At 37.8% G+C, this 25,526-nt stretch overlaps 1 protein-coding gene and 1 long non-coding RNA gene across 2 annotated transcripts in view; one reads left to right on the forward strand and one right to left on the reverse strand.

Moving 5' to 3' along the window:
- The window catches only part of AUH (AU RNA binding methylglutaconyl-CoA hydratase), a 116,208-nt gene that overhangs the window by 84,864 nt on the left and 5,818 nt on the right, over window positions 1-25,526 (forward strand). The window lies entirely within an intron of this gene.
- On the reverse strand, window positions 1,749-24,997 carry LOC142358949 (uncharacterized). The gene is made up of 4 exons (XR_012761973.1): window positions 24,857-24,997; window positions 19,020-19,067; window positions 4,611-4,758; window positions 1,749-2,028 (listed from the first exon to the last, which is right to left on the reverse strand). It is a non-coding gene; the product is annotated as an uncharacterized LOC142358949 (long non-coding RNA).

A 25,526-nucleotide genomic window follows, 5' to 3' on the forward strand; every position in this document is an offset into this window, starting at 1 on the left:
GGCATTGAATAATATTTCAGCCTTTCTATGTCCTTGGTCATACCTTTTCCATGTCATTTGTTGCTTGTTCTCATCTTATTCACCAGGGACCCTGCCTTGGTCGATTTTTGGTGCTAACATATTTACAGAAGCTCTTCTGTTCCCTTCCAACTCCAGCTCCTACTTCCATTTGTGCTCATGTGAGTGATGTTTCTGCATTCCTCTTAAGTAGCCTGTCCCCACTTCCACCTTACATAAGCTTTTTAATATTCTGTTTTTTTTCTTGTTTTCCTTTGAGAATGTTGTATTTACTGCCTTCATGTTTGCAGAAAGAGTTTCACAGAATCACAGAATGCTAGGGATTGGGAGGGACCTCTGTGCGTCATCTAGTCCAACACCCCTGCCGAAGCAGGGTCACCTACAGCAGGCTGCACAGGACCTTGTCCAGGCGGGTCTTGAATATCTCCAGAGAGGGAGACTCCACCACCTCCCTGGGCAGCCTGTTCCAGTGCTCCGTCACCCTCAGAGGGAAGAAGTTCTTCCTCATGTTCAGACAGAACTTCCTGTGCTTCAGTTTGTGCCCATTGCCCCTTGTCCTGTTGCTGGGCACCACTGAAAAGAGCTTGGCTCCATCCTCCTGACACCCACCCTTGAGATATTTATAAGCATTTATTAGGTCCCCTCACAGCTTTCTCTTGTTCAAGCTGATAAAAAAGCCTTTATCATGAGACTTTCTACATGCCTATTGTTTGTCCTGGATGACTGCTGCTGCAATTTCACCTGCTTTCAGTTGGAGAAATACCTGGCTTTAAGCAAATAGTTCAATAGCCTGAAGTCTCTGCTCATGAGTGAATGAATATGTTTCATACTTGCAGCTCCCGTGATCTCGAGTGGGAATGTGGTACTAGAAATATGTTTTACCTGTTCTGTTATGTTGTAAAATACTAGAGCTAGAGTGCGGTCCAAAACCTTATAATAATTATCAATTTATTTAGAAGACTGTACAGTAAAAGCAGATTAACCTTTTTCTGATTTTAGAGTGATTATTTCTGTTGCTTCTGTTCATAAAATGCACAAAAGCAATTGTTAGTGCAAGTCTCATTGTTCAAACAGTATGCGTGGCACTCAAGTGTTTCAAATATGTATTTAAGCAGTTTTTCTTCTCTTTTCTCTTTTTGGGATGTGAGGCATTCCGTTAAAAATAGGCAGCTCTGAATACCTGGTCTATAGCTAACTTTAAAAAAAAAAAAACCCACATTGAATCCTTCTGTGATGAGTAAAGTTATTTTTAACAGCAATTCAGAGAATTATAAAGGTTGCTGTTAGTATCCTTGTTATAGTGGCTTTATTAGCAAATGTATATTTAATTTTATGTCATTGAAAGAAATTTATCAAATGTTGCACTGTTCATGAAGAGTTATTTTATGGCAATAAAATGCAGAAAGCTTAATTACAGCAGTCTGTAGATATAATGGATATGTGTTTAACACAGTTCAGGCATCAGTAACCAGTTTAATGGGTTGATCAATATTCTCTCATAATGTTATTGTGTTTGCAGCACTTAGCATGTACAATAATTCTGTATTTTTGATTTTGTATGGTGAATGAAAAAGTGCAGAGTTTTTTTTTGCAAGTGTCTTAAATTAGGCAATTCTTGTGGTTTTTAAATGAGGAGTTTAACCGCATCCAAAGCCATTTAATCATACCTTTCTCAAAAAGAACTCTTTTCCTAATTTTGTCTTATGAGATGATGACTTGTCTGAGAAGGCATATTACTCTCTCGGTGTAAAGCAGTTTAGAAGGCACAGATATTAGCTTTCGAACGATTTTATATAATAGTTTACAGACATGTAGGTTGTTCAGTGACAGTTTCAGGCTTTATGTGATAAAGTAAAATGAGTTTTAAACTCTGATGACTTCATCTTGAACAAAATGAAATTTTAGCTTTGATCTTCAGGGATGGAGTTAAAGATGTGTATGATGACTCAGTCGTGCTTCAGAGTATGACAGTTTTAGTAACTTGTTGGATGGTGCTGCATGTTGCGAACTCTGTAGGAATAAGTGAAACAACTTTTGTGTTGTAGTTGCAATTCAGGTAATTCATGTTTTAATTACTATCCTTACCCTTGTAATCAGCCCAAATTGACAAATGTTACATTTCTTATAAAAAAGAACTGTGTTATGTTTTAAGGCTTTTAAAATATACATTCTTTCTGTAATCTAGCTAAAGCATGTGTGTGTAAGACTAATTATTGAAATCCCTTCCTGATGGTCTTTAGGTGGTAAAGGAACAAAATGTAGTCAAGGTGTAACTGTTACAGCAAATTGCATTTGACATGAAGCAAGAAAAAAAGAACAACCTCAATATGCTGTCATCATTCTACAGCTTCTGGTTGAACCTAACATGTAATTATTCATATGCCAGTCAAAAGACTCTTTTACTAGATTTTTTTTGGAAGTAGTGCAACCATCTCTTTTTGGCAAGTTAAATTTAGAGATGAAATAACAGAGACTGGTGGCCAGAATTTTACTGTCCAGTTACCGTGTCAGTGACTTCTGAATTAGAAAGTAATAAATGACAAAATACTGTCACCTGCCTCTATGAAATTCCAGTTGGTGTTTCAACATTGACAGTCCTGACACTTGTGAAAACCTATCCATTTTTAATGCAGTTTCATCTGTGAGTTATAAGAATAATTTTAGAAGTCACATTCAGACATATAAAATATACTGCAGCAAGGATTGTAATGACCAGGAGAAAAATCTTGGACAGGTAGAGGACACAAATAATATACAGCTATCTAAAACATCCTCTCAGTTGTTGATTTTCTGTGGAAACTACTTTTACATACGTAGTGGATTGATATATGCAGTATGTCTGTTACAAATCTTAGTTATGTGCAGTATCTCTGATTAAACTGATACTGTTGGTTTTAAAAGAAGTCATTGTGGTTAGAGTATATAAATTATTGCAAGTTCTTAAATGAGCTTGACATATTTTAATTAAACTTACCTAATTCAGTATACTGTGAGATAGCATCATCAAAAGCAGAAAGTACTGTATAACCAGCTACCAGGAAAACTGATTTCTTAAGTAACATAAATCAAAAGAGTATTTCTTTAGTGAAAGAATTTCAAAGTTGGATGATTGTGGGGAGTGTTGTGATGTTTCAGAATTAAAATTAGGATTTGAGAAGTTATCTGTGGGAATGGAAAAACTGCAGCAAGTGTATCAGAGAGTCGAAAACTGGTACTGGATCAGATGCATCAAGCTTTTAGACTTAGCACGATTCTGAGTTCTGGAACCTTAGGTCTCCTGACCCACACCTTGGCCCAAACAGTCTCTGTCGTGTGGCTTGAACATCCTGACCTACGCTGTGCCTCTGAGGGACTTCCTCCAGTGTGACCAGTGCTGAGCTCTGAGATGAGCAACAATAATACAAGGCTGCCGCGAGGAAAAGTCATGAATTCCTAAGCAGAACTGGATTGAAATGCAGCATACCATCAAAGATGCCAGTCCAGAGATTGTTTTCCTCCTCTCTTTTTTTTTTTTTTTTTTTTTTTTTTTTCCTCCTGGTGACTGCTAATACCCACCATTATTTGTTTATGTGTCCTAGCTGCTTCTAGCTGCTTGGGTAAGACTTTTCCTTCTAAGGTCTACAGGTTTCTTAAATTCATAGCAGAGCTTGTAAAATTCCTTAGCTCTGCAGCAGGGAGTTTGGATGAATTTGGCATCCCAGCTACGACAAGCCTAAAAATTGTGTGCTAAGGCTTTGCAGAGGAATGGATTTTGGAGGCCTTAGTTCAGCCCTGTCATCAATGTGTGACTTGATAGGAGACTAAACAGGCTTCAGGGTGCTCACTGACTTGTCAGTGGGGGCTTTTGTGTTACTCGGGTGTACGAAACTAGACTTAGAAGATGCAAGATAAACTTCATGTCCAAAAGCAAGACAGAATTACGAAAAGTGTTCCAGAGACTATGTGTTTCAAAATGCAAATATTTCAAAACATAGGAATTTTCAAAATGTTCTCTAATGAAGTGTCAACAGAAGCTAAAAGTTTGAAGAGAAGGTGTTTGACATGCAGGAGGGTATTGGAGCATTTAGAAGCATGCAGATGGATGACATTTTATCATCAAACTGTGTTAACTGCAGATTGTACTGAATAGGAAAACGCACTTTGTATAACTTGTTCTGGAAGATATTTAGTATCTTCTGTTAACTTTGGGCATAGTGATACATGTTATCTTAAGCTTGCCCTTTTAAGTTTCTGTTTCCATCCACTTTAATAATAAAGTAACTGGAAAGCCCCCAGTGCTGACAAATTCTATGACACATACAGATTTTAAGCATGAAAGGTCATCATAACCAGTAGATACGTGTTTTTAACATAAATATATGGCAAGATTGTACTAGTGGCTTGATAAATTTAAGTATGACATTAGCATATGTTATTTTTGTCTTCAATCAGCGTGCAAAGTTTTGGAGCATATCATTATATCTCAACTTCAGAAATGAAAGTGAAATACTTAGATGGACAGAAATCTATGTATGTTGAAGTGCAAACCTTTCAACATGAAGGTTTTTGAAGAAACTCTTTAGGGGACTACTCTGCTCAGGAGAGTGGATTACCTGTTACAGTCAGGATTTGTTGATGTATTTTTGGTTTTCCAGTTGGAATTTCCTCGATTTCCATTTGAGCACTTTTATTATATTTGTGATCCGTAAAGTTCACATTTTGAAGCGGAGTGTTGGTATTCTTTGAATAAGACCCATGGCACTGTCAAGGAGAGGACATGACGAAAATTTGGTCTTTATGGTTGTAACGCAAAGCTTCAATTCAGCAAATTGCTAAGGCGAGTAATTGTTTTGAGTATAAGGTACCAACTGATTTGCTTGAGATGTAGATCCATACATCTCTTACATCTCGCGTCATACGCTGATGTACTTCGCAGATTCAAGCGATAATAGCCCTTAACAAGAACAAACATGTTGTTACATTTCTCTGTGTAATGTTCACTAATTTCCTTTAAACAGAAGCCATTGTTTGTGTATGAATAACAACAAAAATGATAATTTCCTCTTGGCACGAAGAACTTCAGAAAGCCAGAAAAAGCTCCATACAAACCTAATTGTTAATACTATGTTAAGGTTACTTAAATATGTGTGTATGCATAATGTGTGTATATGTTATACATTTGTTGCAGCTGTAGTTTTCTAAGTTTGGAAATAAAACCTCATATAGTTTGAAAACAAAGTAGATTTTCTAATGTTTAGATTGCACTGATGTTTCAAAATACGTTTTGAAAAGTACACTGCAAGTGAAATAATCTTATGCTTCACATTTAATGAATTCAAGAAATAGTTATTATTCAGTCTGTTTTAACTTTCTCTATCTGAAAGTATTAAAATGATATAATGACATAATTATAATTGAGCTGAGATGTTTCACAGAATAGGCTGTGACACTGGTTCTGGTTGCAGTGCTGTGGGTGATTGAAAGAGTGGTGTGGTTCAGCTTCTCCTGTGTGAAGAAGGTGGCAGATTATTGCAAGAAGCAATATAGTGGGTAATGGTATGATAGAGGACCACTATACCGGTGAGAAAAAACACAAAGAGCAGTTTGAGTGGACTTTGCCCCTCTCTGGATGCTTTAAGATATTCAGAGGAGGACATGAGATTCCTTGGAAATCTTTGCACTTGCTTGCCTCCGACTACAAATTAGCTTCATTCAGAGCCTGCTGTGTCACTTTCTGTCCTCCACAATTTTCCCATCCTGCAGTTTCTTTTACCTAAAGGAGGAGAGGCCTCAGTTTTTCCCCAAAAGTCTTAGAAGTGATTAAGCGTGTTATGGACTGACCACTTGCCAGATTTCATTTTTGAGAAAGAAGATGGAGTATCCTTTGTTCCAACGTATATTGAGAAAGTTAGCTATATTAATAAAAAAATGGGCAGTAGACTTAGAATGAGTTTTAAGGTTTTACATCAAAATGTAGTGTAAGTAAATATTTACTGCCTATTTTCTGTACCCTTCAAAGCACCAGATTGTAATGGAAGTGGTAACAAAATTTTTGCAGATAATGAGGCTGATAACGTCACTGTAGAGGCTTTTAATCAGTATATGCCAATCCACTGGGAATCAATCTTTTCAATATTTAATATAGCTTCCATTATGAACTAAGCATTTGTAGGTTAGGGTTTCTGCCTAAACACTTTTTTTTTTAAAACTAAAAATAAATGTGAAATGAGCTTATTATAAATCTGTGATCAATACAAATAGAACTTAGCAGTTTAACTAAGAAGTTCCAGAAGAAAGCAGCAATCGGCTAGATAGTGTTTTAAGAATTTGTGTAGTAAGCCTAAAACAAAGTCTGCAGGCAGCACTTGTTCAAAATTATATCCTGCCACATCGTAACATGCAGCAAATAAGAAGCTAAAATAAAAACCCCACAGAAAAAAAAAAAAAATCAGTAACAAACTAAAATAAAGTGCTGAGAAGAATCGCTACGTTTCAGCAGAGCACTCGAGTTAATAAGCTCTCAGTTCATTTCATCTCCATTTCATTAGTGTGGTTTCATTGAAGTAAAGTCTTTTTTTTATCTGTCTGTCTTGAGATGCAAGATACAAGAGGCGACAGCATAGTTTTACTGGTTATTGTTTAAAAAAGTAATGTGATTACTATCTATTTAGGAATATAAACATTTGGGAGCTATTCTGAGTTAGAAGGAAAACTATATAATCATATTTCACACACCATTTAATGTAAACGTTATGTTTCCTTTATGCAGTTTGGGGTTTATGTTCTAACATTTCAAATAGGTTTTAGTTAAGTAAAAATAAACTGCAGCAGAAAATGTTGTTTTCAAGGTAAGCTTGCATTGTGGTTCATACAATGCAGTAATCAATAATGTAAGTGTAAAGGTCTTCACTCTTAAATATCCTCTTTTGATTTTGTTTATGTCAGATTTCTTCTGAGTTGTGTTTTCTGTTTCTGTGGCCCTACAGCTTATCATGTGTAAGCTGATTTGAGGGAAAAAAAATAGATTCCACGTGAGACAGTGGGCTGTTCAGAATACCTCTTTGACTGACAGGTATAGTGAAATTCAGCTGGAGTGAGCTTCACATCAGCATAAATGATGGTGTGAGTGTTTTGGCAGCGCTTGAAGCACTGGAGTGGCTTACATTGTAGTACAGATGGGATTGACAGGTATTTTCTGTAGAAAATGTCATGTTTTACAGGATGTAGAACCTGACCTTACGCAGAAGTGTGTAGAACATGGCTTTTCCTTTGTTTTTCTGGCATCTGAATAGTTGTCAGAGACTTCATAACTTAGGTTGTTCAACTTCTAGAAAAGTGGCTACTGAGTACATGTGCCTAAACTGTACACGAATTTTCATCCAGCATCAGCTGGGCTGGATTCATTGGACATGAAGAAGCTAACTCCACTGTGAAAGTGCACTGACTGTGAGGCACCGGCTTTGCTGCACATGTGCAAAGCTGTACATGTACAATTCAACTGACCAGGGTTGTCATAGATTTCATCATGTAAAATCTTCCAGGGCTACGTGTATCGGGGGCTTCATTTAATATGGTGCTTAAAAATGGCTTGAGGGCTTAAGTGCAGTTTAATGGGAAAAGCATCCCTGCAGCAGGTCCTCTACAGTAAGGCAGATCTCATGTTGCATACCAAACTGCGAGGTAACTGTTTTTTATATGTAATGAAAGGTGGGCTCTTAGATCTTTGTTTCTACTCCTTCTGTTCATCTGAAAGCTATACCTGTGTGCCATGTTTATAACATCTATTGAATAGTATTAAAGAAAAAAACTGTAATGAATTAGTCATCTTCAATCACTTTAACACTTTTAAACATATGAAGTGGTATTCCTAAGTAGTGTGTGTTTGTGCAGGCAGTTAGATGTTCAGGTCTGGAAAAATGTAAATATTATTGCGGCAAAACTTGTGATGATTAGTATTTCTATCAAGTAAATGCAGAGATCCAGTGCTGTGAGTGTCTACACATACCTTTACATCTCTGTGCGTTCATACATATATATGACTATCTCCATTCAGTACATAGTGCCAGTATCTGCTTGTGAAAGCTCTTGGTTCTCTGAGGCTTCCCAAGAAGATGCATGCTGCATAAGAACTCCTTAGTTACGAGTCTTTGGATGGATTTATACAACTGACAAGTTCCAGCCATTTGGGCTGAAATTTTTAATGCTCAGTGACCTTCTCAGTATAATTTTAGTGTGAAATTAAGTGGAAATGTAGGCTATTTAAAAAAACCAACAAACAACAAAACGAAACAAAAAACAAGCCACTAGCTTTTTGGTCTGGGAAGGTTGCAGAACTTTACAGAGGACCCTGTGTTTAAGGAGATATCTTTTAGTATCCAAGATTTGATTAAGCATTATCCTTGGAATTACAAAATCATAGAATGCTTTGGGTTGCAAGGTACCTTTAGAACTCATCTAGCCCAGCCGCCCTGCAGTGAGCAGGGACATCGTTACCTAGATCGGGTTGCTCAGAGCCCTGTCCAACCTGACCTTTAAGGTTTCCAGGGATGGGGCCTCCACTAACTCTGTGGGCAACCCTGCATCAAGCGTTTCACCACCCTCACTGTAAAAAATTTCTTCCGCATATCCAACCTAAATCTCCCCTCCCTTCGTTTAAAAGCATCCTGGCACAACAGGCCTTGCTAAAATGATTGTCCCCATCTTTCCTATAGACCCCCCTGAAGTACTGAAAGGCCGCAGGAGGGTCTCCCTGCAGCCTTCTCTTCACCAGGCGCAACAACCCCAGGTCTCTCAGCCCGTCCTCCTAGGAGAGGTGCTCCAGCCCTCAGGTCATTTTTGTGGCCCTCCTCTGTGCCCGCTCCAACAGTGCCGTGTCTTTCTTGTGCTGAGGGCACATCCAGAGCTGGATGCAGGACTCCAGGTGGGGTCTCACCAGAGCAGAGTAGAGGGGCAGAATCACCTCCCTCCACCTGCTGGCCACCCTTCTCTCGATGCAGCCCAGGATACAGTTGGCCACCTGGGCTCTAAGCACATGTTGTTGGCTCATGTCCAGCTTTTTGTCCAGCAGGACCTCCAAGACCTTCTCTGCGGGGCTGTTCTCAATCCCTTCATCCCCCAGCCTGTACTGATAGCGGGGGCTGCCCGACCCAGGTGCAGGACCAGGTTCCTCTGGATGGCATCCCGTCCTTCTGGTGTGTCATCTGCACCACTCAGCTTAGTGTCATCTGCAAACTAGCTGAGGCTGCACTCGATCTCGCTGTCTATGTCATTGATGAATGTAGTAAACAGCACTGGTCCCACCATGGACCCCTGAGGGACACCACTTGTCGCCGGTGTCCATTTGTACATCAAGCCTTTGACCACTACCCTCTGGCTGCGACCTCCCAACCAATTCGTTCTCCACTGAACGGTCCACCCAACAATTTCTTCTCTCCATGGTTTAGAGAGAAGGGTGTTGTGAGGGACTGTGTCGAAGGCTTTACAGAAGTCCAGATAGATCACCTGCGTTGCTTTTCCCTTGCCCACTGATGCAGGCACTCCATCATAGAAAGCCACTAGGCTGGTCAGGCAGGACTTGCCTTGGTGAAGCCATGCTGGCTGTCTTGAATCACCTCCCTGTCCCCTGAGTGCCTTAGCATATCTTCTCGGAGGATCTGTCTTTCCAGGCACAGAGGTGAGGTTGGCAGGTCGATAGTTCTCAGGGTCCTCCTTGCTACCCTTTTCAAATACAGCCACAATGTTTCCCTTCTTCCAGTCAGCAGGAGTTTCACCTGACTGCTGTGGCCTTTCAGGTACCACGGAGAGTAAGGGACTTTGCTCCACCACTCTTTGGGGTCCTCAAGGACTTTGCCTTGAGGTCCATCCACTCGAGAGTGTGGGAAGAGAGATTGCCAGTGAAGACTGAGGCAAAAAGGTTGTTGTCTTCCACATGCTGTTCACAGATTTTTCTGGAGCTTCCTGATGACATTGGATTGTTTCAGTTCAGGCCTGAGCAGTATTTTCATTGTATTGAGAGGCTGAAGCCAGGCTCCACGGCAGATATCTTAGGCCTTTTCCTGTGCTCTTGATGGCCCCACTCCAGTGCCCACCACATCACAGCATATGGCTGACTGCGGAGCACCCCAGCACCATGCGGAGATTCACGGCTCACAGGGAGAGCAAGGAAGGAAGACACAGCTCGGAACGTGTTTAGCAGGAAACTGGACTTCAGAAGCAAGCAGAGCTGGAGAAGAAATGGGGATTTTGTAGGACTGACATTGGTTTATTTGGGTGGAAAAAATTGGTAGGTGATCCTGAAGTGAAAGGACAAGGTGTTAAGGAACCAATAGCTAAGGAGGAAGTGAGAAAAGCCTGCTGAAGAGCCGTAACTTTGAGGAGGGACTGGGACTGACCTATCAACAAGCAAATGGGAAAAAGGGTGGGGCACAATTTGGGTGTCCAAATGGATGGATGGTACATAAAAAACGATGTTTGGATGGGGACATATCAGAAATTACTGTGCCCACTAAGATGTGGTCTCTTATGGAGCTGGGAATGGAGCTGGTATTTTTTACAGGCTTGTCTATGGTGGAAGATGGGCATAATTGTAAAACTGATTTGTTTAAAGTATTACATAAGCTGTATTAATTCCTGTGTGGACAGAAATAGTTGTAAGTTAAGATGGACTTAACTTGATTTATTTGAATTCGTTTTGAAACTGAACTTTCTTGCTTCAATATAAGTCAGTCCGATATTTCAGAATAGTCCCATACAGGTGTCCTGCAAGTCCCATTACTCTTCTGTCATCAGTAGTCCCAACGGCAGCATGCACTGCACACCACATGATATTCGATGTCACTACAGGAAAATTTTACTGTGACATAGGAATCCAGGACCTTGCAGCTGAAGGTTGTGTACCTTATATGGTTCCTTATATGGATCCTCAAAAAAAAGGAGCAGGGGCAACACCTAGGAGATTATACAGACATGCATAAAATGTATTTTGGAAGAACATGATTGAAAAGTGAAGTACTCAAAAATAGTTACTATTATATGCAATCTTGCACAAAACTGCACAGTATAGCTTGCAGAGTTTTAAGCTAGCTCTTTATCTCTCTGCATTAATCTGTATGTTCTTCTGTTTCATAGGCACATATACTGGTGCTGTTCATAATAAGATTTTTTTAAATACTGAAGCTTGCCCAAATATATTATGTGGATTGAAAATGACATTTCTGCAGATATTGCTACCAATGTGAAGCCAAATTTAACTCTGTATTCCAAATCAGAAATTTTAGAGGGCTCAAAATAACTTTTTTTCTTTAATATGAGCAAAACACATTTTTCCATGGGTTTCATTCTTAGGTACAACTGAACTGTTTTGGCTGAAATTGAAATACACCAGATGAACAACTCAGCATGTGAACTACTTGCTGGGCAATAATTATAAAGGGAAGAGCAATTAAAAAACTTGAGCAATTATACTCAATTAAAAATAACACTTTACATTGGGAAATTTTGTGGCATATTAATAAAGGTGATACTACCAGCACTGCCTGTAAATAGAAATACAGATGTGTCATATTGCTAAGATACTTTAAGGATTAATTTGTAGATGAATTTGAACTTTTTTAGCTTTTGATTTAAGAAAAAAATAGGCCTGTGATAATCTGTTTACCCTACTATATCATAAAAAGGAAATTAATATCGATGTGAAATGGAAACTGAATACACAATAGTGTAAAGTGCAAGATCGTTAGATGATGCAATAGAAAATGAAAAATATAATGCTATAACTCAGAGAATTAGTGAAATTCCATATTTGTTTTTGAATCCCTAATTTACATTAAGAAGGTTACTTTGTGCTTGAAGTAGCTAAATTAGATGAACACTCCATTTTATCTTTGTGACCGGAGGAGTGTGCGTGGTCAGGATAACCTGATATGAATGTGAGGAAGCGTGAAAACGAGGAAGACTATTAAGTATAATCCCGACAATAATAGTAGGTGCAGTGGTAATGTGAACAAGATCGTATAGTTTCCTGAAATCAAGGAGATGGGTGAAATACAGTCAGAACTCCCTTTGGTATTCACTTCACACAGAAGCTTAGAAATATTTTATTAAATATTAATAACAACATAAAAGACCTTTGGTCTTATTTTCATTTTAATTAGGCAGGATATATATGCCATTCAGTTTGAAGCCAAATGCTACTCCTTTGTATTAACCTGCAGGGGGTACTAGAAAATTCAACCAAGTAGCATTTAGCTATTTCTCCTCCCGCCATGAGATAATTAACATCTACTCTTTTGCATACTCTCTTAATGTTACCTGATCCCCATATACAGGTTTTGTATTGACTTCTAGAGTTTTAGCGGTATGGTGTGAAATGCTGCCTCAGCCCATTTCTTACAAATTGCCAGAACTCAGGAAAGTTATTAACCTTCAGCTTAAACTGCTGAATCTGTGAGGGAAGCTTAATCTCATAATGAAATCAGATTGTAGAGACAAAATGGACAATAATTTCAAGAGGGAAACAAAGATGTATATAATATACTGAACCCATTTTGTTTGGTGGTAAACAATAAAGGCAACTGAAAAACCAAAGAACTTAATGGTAGCTGGTATGGCTAAAAAGAATCGGAAGTTTGACACAGGAAGCTGAGGCAGGAATTAGTAAGAAGCAAATAAAGAATAATTAAAAGATTCAATCGTATGAAGTCTGTGGGTTTCCAGACTCTCGGTCAGCCGTTTACCCAACCTGCGTACCTCTTATGTAGGTTTCCCGCTGCACGTCTAAAGCCTAAGAATCATCTCGAGTGGGGCCTCGGAGTTTCTGATCTAGTGGCCAGGGATCCTGGGGCCCTCTGTTGGGAGAGCCTTGAAGAGCTGCAAGGCTCCTTGGCCAGCTTTTCACTCTGGCTGATGGGCTTGGGCATCCACTTTGGCCAGAGCTTGGTATACCTGAGCCAAGTGGCCCAGTAACCTAGTGCTTCTTGAGTCTTAGACCTAACATATGTTGCTTGGTCAGTCTACCACAGAGCTATAAGCTTGCCAGTCCTGCAGTCTGTGGGACGGGACACTCCTCATGGCTAAGCTTCCTCAGACTGAAGAGTCTGATGGGCTTAAAGAAGCTATGCACCTTAACCGACAGGAAACAGAGCTGCTTTCAGAGGAAACCCACCTGTGTTCCACTCAGTGAAAACAAGTCTGTTTATACTGAGTACCTCACTTACTGATTAATTCACATTTTCAAATGTTTATCAGAAAGACTGTAACAAGTTTGACTGTCACTATAATAGCCCATGACTGAAATTGTCTTGTCTGTACATGTAATACATAGCATTATGAAACATGGTAAATTACATCATCACAGTTCTCTGTGGACACCATCCTCCACAGAATAGGTGAATTCTTCTTTAATTTGCTAGTACTCAACATTTTGTATATTTTGTTTCTCCATCGCGTAAAATGAACATCATTCCCTGTACAATTTTCAGCCTTGTTCTGGGGACGTGATTATTCATTTTTCCATAGAAATGTGCACAAAGGTGGTAATACTTCCTCTTACAGGGGTGTTACTGAAATAAATTTCAGTAGTATCTGAGAGACACACTTGCTGTGGCGATGTTTTTTTGAAAACCCCTGTGAAGTGAAGGACTATAAGTGGCTTTGTTTTATCAACAAGGTAAAAATCCAGCAAACAAGAGCTTCCTGCATCTCCTGATTGTCTTTCATTTTTAGAGAGAATGTGAAGTGGTTAACAAAAATGTTAATCTCTACCTTTCCCTTTGTTCCTTTTTTAAACAAAATCAGTCTGGTTGTCATACACTGAGATACTTTCCTTGTGTAGTTTGTAAATTCTGACAGGTGTAATCAGGTTTGTAAATGTAGGAACTTCCACATCTGCTGTAACATATCATCTTAGATTCCACTCCTCTGCTATTAGAAAAGCCAATTTAGCCTGTTACATAGTGGTCATCAGACTTGGACTAGTAATGACCACAGAAGTTGCAAAACTGTTTCTGATGTATCTCACTTCCCTTGTTCTCAGATATGTATGTAATGTGTCAGAGCTAACTGAAAATATTAAACCTATTTCGAACTGCTAAAGCAGTTGGTCTGAATTTGAAAATGTTAATGTTCTATCAAAAGAAAGCCCTGTCTTTGCACGTGGGAAGCTGTAAGAGTATTAGCTGTCACTAAGGGGAGAAAACAGTGGAAGGAATGTATTTGTCAGTGCATACAAGTTTTTGCCTTTTTTGTGTCAATAAATCAAACAGCAACACCCCCCCAACAACTCAGTTATGCATACTACAAGTGGACACTTTCTGTGTTCAAGAAGTATTATTACTCAAGAGTTTTGAGCCATAGAAGATAAAAAATATTAGACTTAGCTTTTGTTTCTACTGAATAATTAAATTTAACTACTGAAGGATTTTGAGACACAGAAGATCAAAAAATCTAGTCTTTTGTTTCTGCTAAAAAGAATAAGCAAAACTTACTGATTATGCCATAAAGATAATCAAATTTATTTCCTACAGAGGTTCTGTAACTGAATTAGGATACTCATGTAAAATACATTTATGGATAATTTATACTGTAATATAAAAGAGGCAAACTTTAATGTTTAAAATGTGTTGTATGATTCCCATCATGGCACTATACAACTCTCATGAGTTTCTTTGAAAACACAGCTAACCCAACTCCTGAACTCTCAATAAGGATAGTCTAAAGGATATATGGAATATCTGACACTTCTCTGAAATTGAAGCACAGCTTTCTAGTTTACAGTGGCCTCATTTTCAGCTGCCACAGGGTTCAAGACCTTCAAGTAAGTAGGATCTAGGTATCAGGCCAAGGTAATACAAAAATATGAATCCATTCCACTTATGGTCAACATTAAATTTAAAGCAAATGGAAAATGTATCCTTTGTATGGATATGGGTAGTGTAACTCAGTTTTTGACTGGATAGTTTACCTATTTTGAGATACATCATTACTGAATAATAGTACAGTCTAATTGTTTCGATTTCATGTTCATTTGTGACTGTCTAATGTAAGAAAGAAAAATAGCTTCCAAACTCATAATGAATTCACTGTATGTCTGGTGTTTTTCTTCAGTTTCCAGAAAATTCCACAAATGAAATGGCAATTTTGTAGTGTGCCTTAAAAGAACAGCTGCACAAGTTAGTTCACCTCAGAACAAGTTGGACAAAATGATTTATGAAGTACTGTTTCCTTAATTATTTCACAGAACTTCTCTGGCTCTGGAGACCTACTTGAGCCAACTATTACAAATCTCTGAATTTCAGAAATAGTAGATTCCTGTTCTTCCTTCTTTATCTCCATTTTTCATTTTCAGTTTACGACCAAGAATGACTTTTTCCCCCTGATTTTCAGACACAATTGAAAACAAGCTTATAGGAAAAACTGCCCCAAAAGCTGTTAATCCTTCATGGCTTTATACTAACAAGTCTATGCTGATGATCTTTATATTTTAATATGAATTTGAGATCTGAGAAAGCAGTGTTAATCAGATGACTGAGTTAATCTGAGTTTTCTCTTGACAGCGAATACTTACTGTAGAAGTTTTGTGAAATTGTAAAGAAAATAGGAACACAGGGTGCAATGTACTTTACATAGACAGGAGTGTTTTAAGCAAAAAAATACAGAATTCAGTCTCTCAGAGGCCTGCCCCGATGCATTTTTTTTTTAATTCTTTTGCATCTGGGCATCAAGAAATACGAATGACTACACTGAAATTTAAATTATCCAAGCTAAAAGAGGATGAAGGAACTTAGTTTAAATTTGACCTTTAGCTCAATATGCTAATATGATTAATACTTGCCAGAAGGCATGGCTACTTGTTAGTTCATTACAAATGGAGTGCAATTCTCCTTTTAGCTTGGGACTATGAGGTCCTCATAATAAGCTGCTTGGCTTTCTTGATTATGCAGAATGATAAAACGTACTTATTGGCCTGACAGAATTTGAATGGTCCAAAGAATTTTTTCTAGGTGTTTCTGGAAAAGAAACAAGCTAAAGTAAGCCCTGTTTTGCCCTGTTTCTAGGAGATACAGTGATGATCTTGCCACAAAAAGAAGAAATGGAGGAGCTTTGCACAGGGTCACTGGAAACTCTGCTTCCAGTTACAGTCGTCTGTTCCAGCTCCCTGCAACTGCAGGCTTACTCCCTACACTGGATTTCCCAGTGATTTTTCCTTAAAAGAGTTCTTGCTCCCCTTACCCTGTCTTCCGTTATCTGTGCCTTGAGCGTCAATGAGATCTAATTTATACTTGCAGAAAATGTTTCTTTATTCTTTGCGGGGGAAGTAGTTGTCTCTTTCCTGTCCTGTGTGTTTGCATGAACCACCATTGCTTTCATATTTAGGGAGCTAAAATGATCAAGCACAGGCTATTGTGGGGAATCATGACTTTGTTTAGTCTGTTAGTGGAGGGAGGTTGTCTGTGGGATTTGAGCCCATGAGCTTGAGCTCACAGATGTGCACCTAGCCCTCTGCCTTTACGAACCAGTAAGGAGAGGATGTACATGTTACTGGGGCTGGGGGATTGTCAGTGCAAAACAATAAAAATTGCTGCTACTCAAGGATACTCCACATGTACAGTGCGAGTAGCATGTAAGATCACTATCATATTAATAGTCTCATTTTTATTGATTCTATTTTATTTTTGTCAGTTCAAACAACCAAGGGTTTCTTTGCAACAAATTCTCAGTGGTATGAAATAGTATCTGGCTTGAGTACAAGCAGCAGAATGGAGAAGGATAAATTATTTTCTGTCATAAGACATTTTTAGGCGTAGGTAGGACTATTAAAAACATTGAAGGTTCAGTTGAGTGGCTGAACTAAATTATCAATCAAAATGAAGTGGTAAAACCAAAATGTTTTGTTTCAGATTAAATACAATATTTTGTTTTACCAGAAATTATGTTTTAGGCTCTTAAAGACTCCCAAGGAAACAGAGATGCACGAACAAGCAACCAGATGAGAGAGACTGAGACAGCAATGTAGACTGTCTCAAATCGTTAGGTTTTATAATATAAAAACCAAAAGGGCCGTGCTAACACATTGCAAACTTATGCTACTTCTGTTATTCCAATTAATATCTCCACAGAACATCTACAGCTTGCAGCGTGGCCTTAAATTATATGTGCATAGTAAGATAGAGCCCTGTTTGGTGAGGGTTAACAATGGAGGTGTGATAAAGGCTTTAAATTTTTGAGTTGTTTCAGTGGTCCACTTGCAAGAAGAATAAATGTTACAGCCGAGGCTGGCTGGGGAAGAGGGCTGCCAGTTCTCAAGGTGAAACACATCTCAGGCATAAAATGAAAGGGAGATGGTAATTCTTTTTAAAACCACCATTTTTCCTGAGAAAGAAAGAGAAAAAAAGACTTGAGGCCAAGAAGGTGATGTGGTTTATGCTTGCTCATCAAATGCCTAACCTTGCAGGCAAGTGGAGTCTACAAGGGGTTTTTCATTCAGCATGTCTACTCTTTTTCTGAAGATTCCATGATTCTTTTCAGATCTCAAGGGTAAAGTGTCCTTCATTAAGGAATTTCTTGTTTTTAGTTTCTTGCTCATATGCCATGTATTCTGTGAAGAACTTAATGCAGAAATAGAGCTTTTGAAGTCTCCATGCTCCAGTAAAATGTTCCTAAACTGCTATGGATTTGGAAAAGCTGTAGCACTGACTCTTTAATCAAGCAGGTGGATTTCTGCCAGAGAAGAGTCAAAGGATCTGCATGTAGGAGTGCCTAAAGAGATCCAGAACTAGGAGAAGCAACCAGGCTGTAGCCACACCAAGAAGCACAGAGTTCCGCAGCTAGGTCTGCTCACATCGGAATGGTCCTGCCTGAAGAGCAGAGTGAGGCCAGTGAGCGAGAAGTGTGTGGTGCTCCTTATCTTGTTGATCCTTAGCATTTGTTGTAAGCTATTCTTAATGACTTATGTTAATTAGAAGATTTTTATTCATTTCTTTAGCAAGTGCAGTATTTCCAACAACTATCCTATCTCTTGCTGCTGATAGAGATTCATTTCTTCATTACCTCCTGCATATATAGCCCCAAATGTCCCTCTTCCTGGAATTTGGATGTAGGATGTAAGGAAAATAAACTTGATATCTAATTTCTTTGATCCTTAAAACTGTAAAGGTCCATGAAAGCCAGCTCATCTGTGTGTGATCAGGTGACAGACGAATCTAATTAGGACTAGCTTCCCTATCTATAGGGAAAGACTTACTGTTGCATACAGCTGTTTTGCATTGCACACTGTAAACAGTGACTTCTCTTCTGTATTGCTGTGTCATAGCAGCAGATGAGAGAAATATAAAAGGTGTTTTCTTAATGTAATTAATTTCATGATTCTTAGTGTTGCAACAGTCTAACAGCTATAGTGTGGAAATCATCCCTTTTGTAATCTCTGTATTTGTATATTTTCTGTCAGTTATTGGCTTTTGGTTTTTTGTAAGAATCACAAATTGGCCAGAAGGTGATTGAAGAGCTATAGTTTTCTGTTAAGGAAAAACATGTGACTAATCCCAAAGAATAAGATGTTAAAGCATCAGTTTGTGCTTATTGGGGTAGGTCCACTGTTGCACAGGAACTGCGCTAGTAGAAAATTTATCCCTTATACATTTGAAGTTCTGTATCTTTACACAAAATCATATGCGTATTAAATTGAAGATTTTTCATTTATTTGGACTGTAATATCTTTATAAGCTCTGAACTATGTGACTTAAATGAATTCTGAAAAATTTTCTGAAAAGAAAGTGTCTTTCATTGTTTTAAACTAGGCGTGCAAATATCAGAATTAGCACATGGTTTATATCCTATAACATAGACTGAATGCATGTTTATATTTACAATTGTGATGAATTTATTGTAATTGTTAATTTCTAATATAAATTTTAATTATTCTTGCAGATAGGTAATATACTTAGAAACAATAGTGAATAATACAACATTCAGAATACAAATTAACATGCACAAATAAAAATAACATTTCAGTTATTCATGTGACTTACAGAATTTTTAATAACAGCAGTGGTTATTTCTTCACATATCAGCTATTACTGTAAAAGAGCAAACAGAAGGATCAGCCTAGGAATTAAAAAGAACAGAATGCCATTCTGACACTCCTAGATAGCACTACAAAAATCTAACAGTCTAAGCCGAAAAAGTTAGGAGTGTTTCTGAGTGTCAGACTTGGTATCTCAAAATTAAGTTTTGATTTACTGAAGATTTTGCTTTTTGCACTACAGATTGTTAGATTAATGCGTGCCAGCTTTGAACAATTTGGCCATTTTTTTGGTAGAGTCTGTGTTACCAAAGCACTGTAAAATATTATAGGCGGTATGTTACAGTCTAGGTGCTAGGCTGGGTGCAGTGTAGCTGCAGTGTATGGCTGCCTCATCTGGGAGGACAGCCTACTCAAGAGGAAATATATGCTTCATACGTACGAGTTCATTTTAGATGTATTTATCAGTAGAGAGAGCGCTCTGCCTGCTTTGGATTTGAGACCTGAACCAGGCAGGGTTGTGTCCTCCTACAGTCTCAGTGGTTTTTCTGTTTTGCCTGGGCTCCCATTCTGTAAGCCACCGATTCTCCTTTCTTTAGTGCTACTCAAGTCAGAGAATTTCAGGGATGAATAATTTCAAAGGTAAATTCTTAAAAACCCATTACTCTGGAGCAGTTGAAAGCAGATTAATTTGAAAGTAGTCAGGATGAGAGAAAGAATAGGGTTAGGAATAGGAATTGGTTTGGGGGTTAGCAGAGTGATGGATTTCTTTGCTGTGTGGAAGAATAAAATGGTGAATTTCCATAAAGAGAGCACTGAAGTGAGGAAAGGATTCAAGTCACTTGCTCATAAGCAGTGAAGACTTCAGATTTAACAGTCCAGTTTTTGCTTTGCTTGTTTCTTTATTTCAGTTTGATCCATTAAAATCTAAAGTAATTGTGCCAATTTGGGAATATGATCACATTCAAAATATAAAAAAAAATAGAACACTACTGTGGTAATTGATTTTTCTGTATTTCACTTGCCCTAAGTAATGATGGTAGTTTTTCTCATGTCTATTTTTCTTGTCCTGATTTTCACATGAATTGAATTTTAGCTGTCATAGTCAATCCAAAACTGTAAGAACATGGACTATAAAATTATTTATTTAAAATACAAGTTAAATAAAAGTTTTTACCTAATATTACTCATAAAGCCCGCATGATTTGTAAAGTATGATCATACAGAGCAGCACTGGTCTAAACCTCCTACCTGTTGTTACAGCTGAGTAATGACTTCATAAATGTGTGGGTGTAATTTTGAAACTCGAAAATGCCTTCTCCTGGGCCATTAATTTCTATATGCAGCAAGATGAGTTATATTTTAATGTGTACGTACTTTTGAATTTTGTTGAAGTTCACTTTCCGTCATTGCATTCCCAAAGCACAGTAAGACCAAGTTCCTGTCTGGAGTAATAGGAAGGCACGTGGCCTTACCAAATATCTGTGTGTGCTCATGCGTGTTGCAGTTGTTTACACTTAGTTGAAAGTTAATAAGTAGATTAGCGGCCTTAGGCATTTCTCTTTTCTTCCTCAAATAATTTCAGTTTTAAAAAAAATTAAGGCAGATTGTCAGTGTGTGCATTGCTGATGCCATGAGTCCTGGGAGTCCATAGGTGGTAAAGCAGATCTGTGCTTGTCAAGCGATGTTCAGTCTGATGGTGGAGTCTGTGCAGTTGGTTGTACCATGCTTGTGAGGCAAATGTGGAGTAAGCTCCTTACAACAGATGCAGAATCCCTTTTGAAGTGGAGTCCATTTTAGAAAAATCGTGTTCCAGATGCGTTTCTTAATTCCATTCATTTCATGTATGCAGCTGTCTGCTGGGAATCAATCTTCTATCTTTATCAATCTACGAGAGGATTGCTTATTTTGAAAATAAATTATTTTCTCTAAATTACCCAACGATTTCATCTTTCTGTACAAAAGCTGTGATTATTTAACTGCTAGTGAATTCTGAAAGTGTATTTACACTTTCTCTCATGCATCGTAAGCGTTCATACATCTTCAAGCCAAGTACTACAGTCTTCTGATTCAAGCTGCCACCTTCAAGCCACCCACGCATGGCGGTTTGGTATATTCTAGGCGTTTTTCAGACAGGTTTTTAAATAAATCAATCCACAGACGCAGATGAATAAAATGGATTGTGGAAATTAGGACTGGTTTGCAATTTAAGTTGGCAGTTTTGGAGCTTGGGTTTGCCACTGCCAGGCTGGCGTAGGTAGCAGGTCATCCTGCCTCTTGGACATCGGGTAGAGTTGTGTCTGACGTTCTTGCAGAGCTTTCTTCGCTTGACTGGAAAGCCAGACTTCCATGAGCCCTTTTGGCAGCCTGCTGCGAAATCTCACTCGAACAACTTCTCAGTCATCACAGACCCCAGGGCAACCTCTGAGTCAGCCTCAGGCCACTGTCTCAGGCTTTGCTCAGGTCTCCAGTCTTCTCCCAAACAATGACTTATATGGCCAGATGTGAGAGCGGCCTCGCCTACCGCCTGCTCTTTGTCAGCTCAGTGCTTTTTTCCCTTTGCAGAGATAATGTTTTGTTTCTTTTCTTCTCCATCCTGTTCTCACCCCGTTGCTTGCATCTTTGTTGATGACTTTCCCAGTCTAAACTGGTTGCAGTTGTTAGTCGTTTGTGCCGGTGAAGGGCTCTTCATGTTTGCTTCTTTGAAAGGATTTGGAATGTCTGAATCCATAAAGATTTGTAACTGGATTTAAGTTAGCTAAAACTTGTACAATTTTGCAGGATTGAGACCTAATCTGAGAAATAATCTGTTGGAAATGTGGTGTTAAATATTGTCTTGGTAGAGTGTTTAGGCTTTTAGAGTGTTTAACATATTGAAAATTGCTTAATTTAGTGGATGGCAGGTACTTTAAAAGTGGAAAATAAATTTGTTACACAGACATTTAAAATATTACTTATGTGACTGAAAAGTATTACATCAGAATAATACCCATGTTAGTTTGTTTATGGGCTCATAGTGTTAAGGATGCGTTGTTATGAGCAGCAGGTTTCTGCATTCAGTGTTTCTGAGTTTTGGTGGAAAGGAGGAAAATCTACTCCTTACACCTCTCTGCAAAAGAATCGCAAGGATACATTTGAGCCATTTCTTGACTGACATGAATAATTAGAAAGTTTGTGGCTGACAGGCTTTTGTTTCACGGTTGATTATTAATAAAGTATTAGAAATGCACAGTGGTCTTTAAAAAAAGAAATCTAGAAACCTGTCAGCTAAATCAATCTAACGTGAATCAAACAAAGCTCGTGATAGAAAGGATAGGGTAGAAAGATTTATTTTTACTTGACTTAATAAACAGGATTATTACTGAATTAAAGTTTGGATTTTTTGTCAGAACAGGATTTTTTCGAATATGTTTTGACAGAGCCTTCAGCTATGAGAAACTACTGACTGTAGATATTCTCTGCCAGAATGATGAATCTATTTCCAGTAAGCTAGTTGCTTCATGTTGTTGGATTTACTCTTGAGAATTTATCACGTAATTCCCTTAATCTAAACCAGTTGTGTACATATTTTGTAATTGATGAATTACTGACAGTAAATAAATACTCATACAAAGTCAAGTATTTGTTAAAGAAAAAAAACACTGTTAAGCAACTTTTATACCACAACTTAGCAGTCTTGTATTTACTGTGTCTTTTCACATGAACTAGTGTCATCTAAAACTGCTGTTTACAGTTATTACAACATTGAATATATACCATCTCAGATAAGAATGCATTTACATTGCAATTGTGTGTCAAATACTTTTATCAACACAGTGAGTAATACCAGATCAGTAGTCCTTGAAATAACTTGTCATTAAATTCGTGAAGATGAAACAACGATTCTTCCATCAAATTCTGCTCTACGTTTAGGTGAAATGCCTTCGCTAAGTAATGTCTTTGAAGACTGGGTGTTACTTCCTTTAGCTCTGATTGTAGTTGGCAGGCATTATATGTTCTTTGTGCATTACCAAAACAGAACATCTATCTGCAGCATACTCTCTGTCTTTTCTTCATAAATGGATGTAACTTTGGTGTGTTGGATGTATTTTGGTGTGTTGTTTGCATTTGATTAATTGGGTCTTACTGCTTTTGTGTGTGCATATATCTTATTCCTACTACTGAATTTATACTGAATATATATGATTGATGCACTGAACTGCTGGCTTCTGTTCTGTGAATATTAATCAAAGAATATGCTCCTCTGCTTAATGGCTTTGCAGTGTAGGAGGCAGCCAAACAACATAGACTATAGTCTGCTTTTTTTGCTCTTTAATCATTATTGTGTAAGACACTGGCAAGAACACTTTTTTTCATCTATAAACACTATTTCATGCTTAAACATATCCATTGTTTGGTCAAAGTTATGAAATATTGTTGCTCAATTAAATTTTGTTTTCAGCATTTCCTGGTAAAGGCAGTAACAGAGAGATAAAACAGTAAAGGAAGGGGAGATAATTAGGTAGAAAAAAATTCTAGGCATAGCAGCAAGGAAGAAGCAGAGTATGTGGAGTCAGTAAATTCAGCCTTATATGGTTTCGGGTCTTATGATTTTGACAAATAGTTTTCTTTAATCAAAAGCCAAACCTGATGCTTTTCTAGATTCCATTTCTATCATGAAAGGGATAATTTATGACTAAACTATTCGTAAGTTGAATCAGAGTAGGCGTTTCCTATGCTCTGATGTACGCTTAAAATGCATGGAAGAATAGATGTTGATCAGGGTGTGATACCTTCTTTGGGTGAGAAATTGAAAGTATTTAAAACAAAAAAGCCAGTAAATGTTTGTCTGTGGTGATGGTGATGCAGCTCAGTTACAGAAGCAGCAGCTTCTCGAAAATACAGCTCACATTTTTATGGCATGTAGTTCTAATATAAGGGTTGATAGCTACAGCTTTAGTCATTCTCTGTGAATCTCACCAATGAAGCAGCCAGGGCTAATAGGACGACCTAGGCTTCGGGGTTTGTAGTGTTTTACGAGGGTTTTTTTTTTACACTTCCTGCCCCTTTCATAAAAATTCCCTCAGAGTAGGGGCTTACTCAAATTAATGCTGGTAGCAAAATTTTCCACCTAGCCCGATCACTGGCTTAGCTGTACAAATAACAGTATTAGCAGAATTTATTGAACAGGAATTCCTCTTGCTGTTGCCTGTTGCCCTTGACCGTTAGAACATTCTTGCTAAAGTCTTATTAGAGTGGTAGGACCATAGAGAATATCACATTATTTGTATTTACTCAAGTTGTTGTTCTACAGATTTTAACTGTTACAAGTTTAAGCATTTTTTTAATTCCTCCAGTTTCAGCCCAGGAAATATATCTCAGTTTTTGTTACAGATCATGGTTTTGCAATATGCTAGAAAGGCAAAAGGCAGAAATCCCCCAAACCTTCTGCATTTTTGTATGATGTAATGTGTTCAAAGGCAGGTCTGTTTTTGTGGAAAAGAATACAGTAGTACTGAAGCTTATGATTCATGAAAAACAATAGTCAAAAGCTGAATCAATGAATCACAAAAACTTTTTGTCTGTTTGCAGTCAGTTTATTTTTCTCTGAGAAGTCTTTGAGTATTTTCAGGAGACATTAGTAAGAGAACTGAATGGCTTCCATAAAATACTGGCTTAGTCTACCATTATCTAGCGAAAATTAGTCAATTTTATATTAGTTGAACACACATTTGTCCTGTGTTTTACCACCACACTTTGAACACCTCCTATAAATATTCCTCTTGCATATATGCATATATTTATATTTGAATATATTAGCATGTTCTTGCAGAAGTAACTATTTGGAAAGATATTTTTACTTACAGACTGTCTATAGAAATGGAATATTTGTTTCAGATCCACGTCAAAATGGTAAACCTGGTATATTTTCAAAATCCTTTTTCCTGTATAAAGGCGATTTCCATTGCTTTAATTCATACGAACGCTTGCTTCTGTGATTTGAGTCTGCTTCTTCAGTATTGATAATGATTATTCCCACATTCCTGTTGTTTGTCAGTTCTGGAAAGTTAATTATTAGTCCAACTAAGCAATCTTAACATGTCTGGTTAATGTAGTTACTGCTTATTGACCTTCTGAAAATGCTTATCTGCCAAAGAATTTTTTAATGTAGTAAGAAAAGCTAACTAAAGTTAGGTGCCTTTCTCTGCTGATCCACACCTGCCATTGTCCTTCCCTTTCAACAGTAATATGGAAGTAAGAAGAGACAAAACCATGGTTTTTTAAAGACCTTGTCTACTGGTTTTAGTTTAGCTTGCACACAAATTTTTATTGTCTCCAATGTATACAAAGTTTAGCATGGACTAGAGTCTTGTTAGAGTATATACAGTACATACAGGGCAATTGATTTCATTTTAGATGTAGTTTCAAAACTGAAGAAGGTGTTTAGGAATACCTTTTATAATAATTTAATGTCTGTATAAGAAGGCATTTATATTTGTGGTATAAATGGATGGGAAACTAATATTTGCATTTT

Source organism: Opisthocomus hoazin, chromosome Z (assembly GCF_030867145.1).
Source record: "Opisthocomus hoazin isolate bOpiHoa1 chromosome Z, bOpiHoa1.hap1, whole genome shotgun sequence".
NCBI lineage: Eukaryota > Metazoa > Chordata > Aves > Opisthocomiformes > Opisthocomidae > Opisthocomus > Opisthocomus hoazin.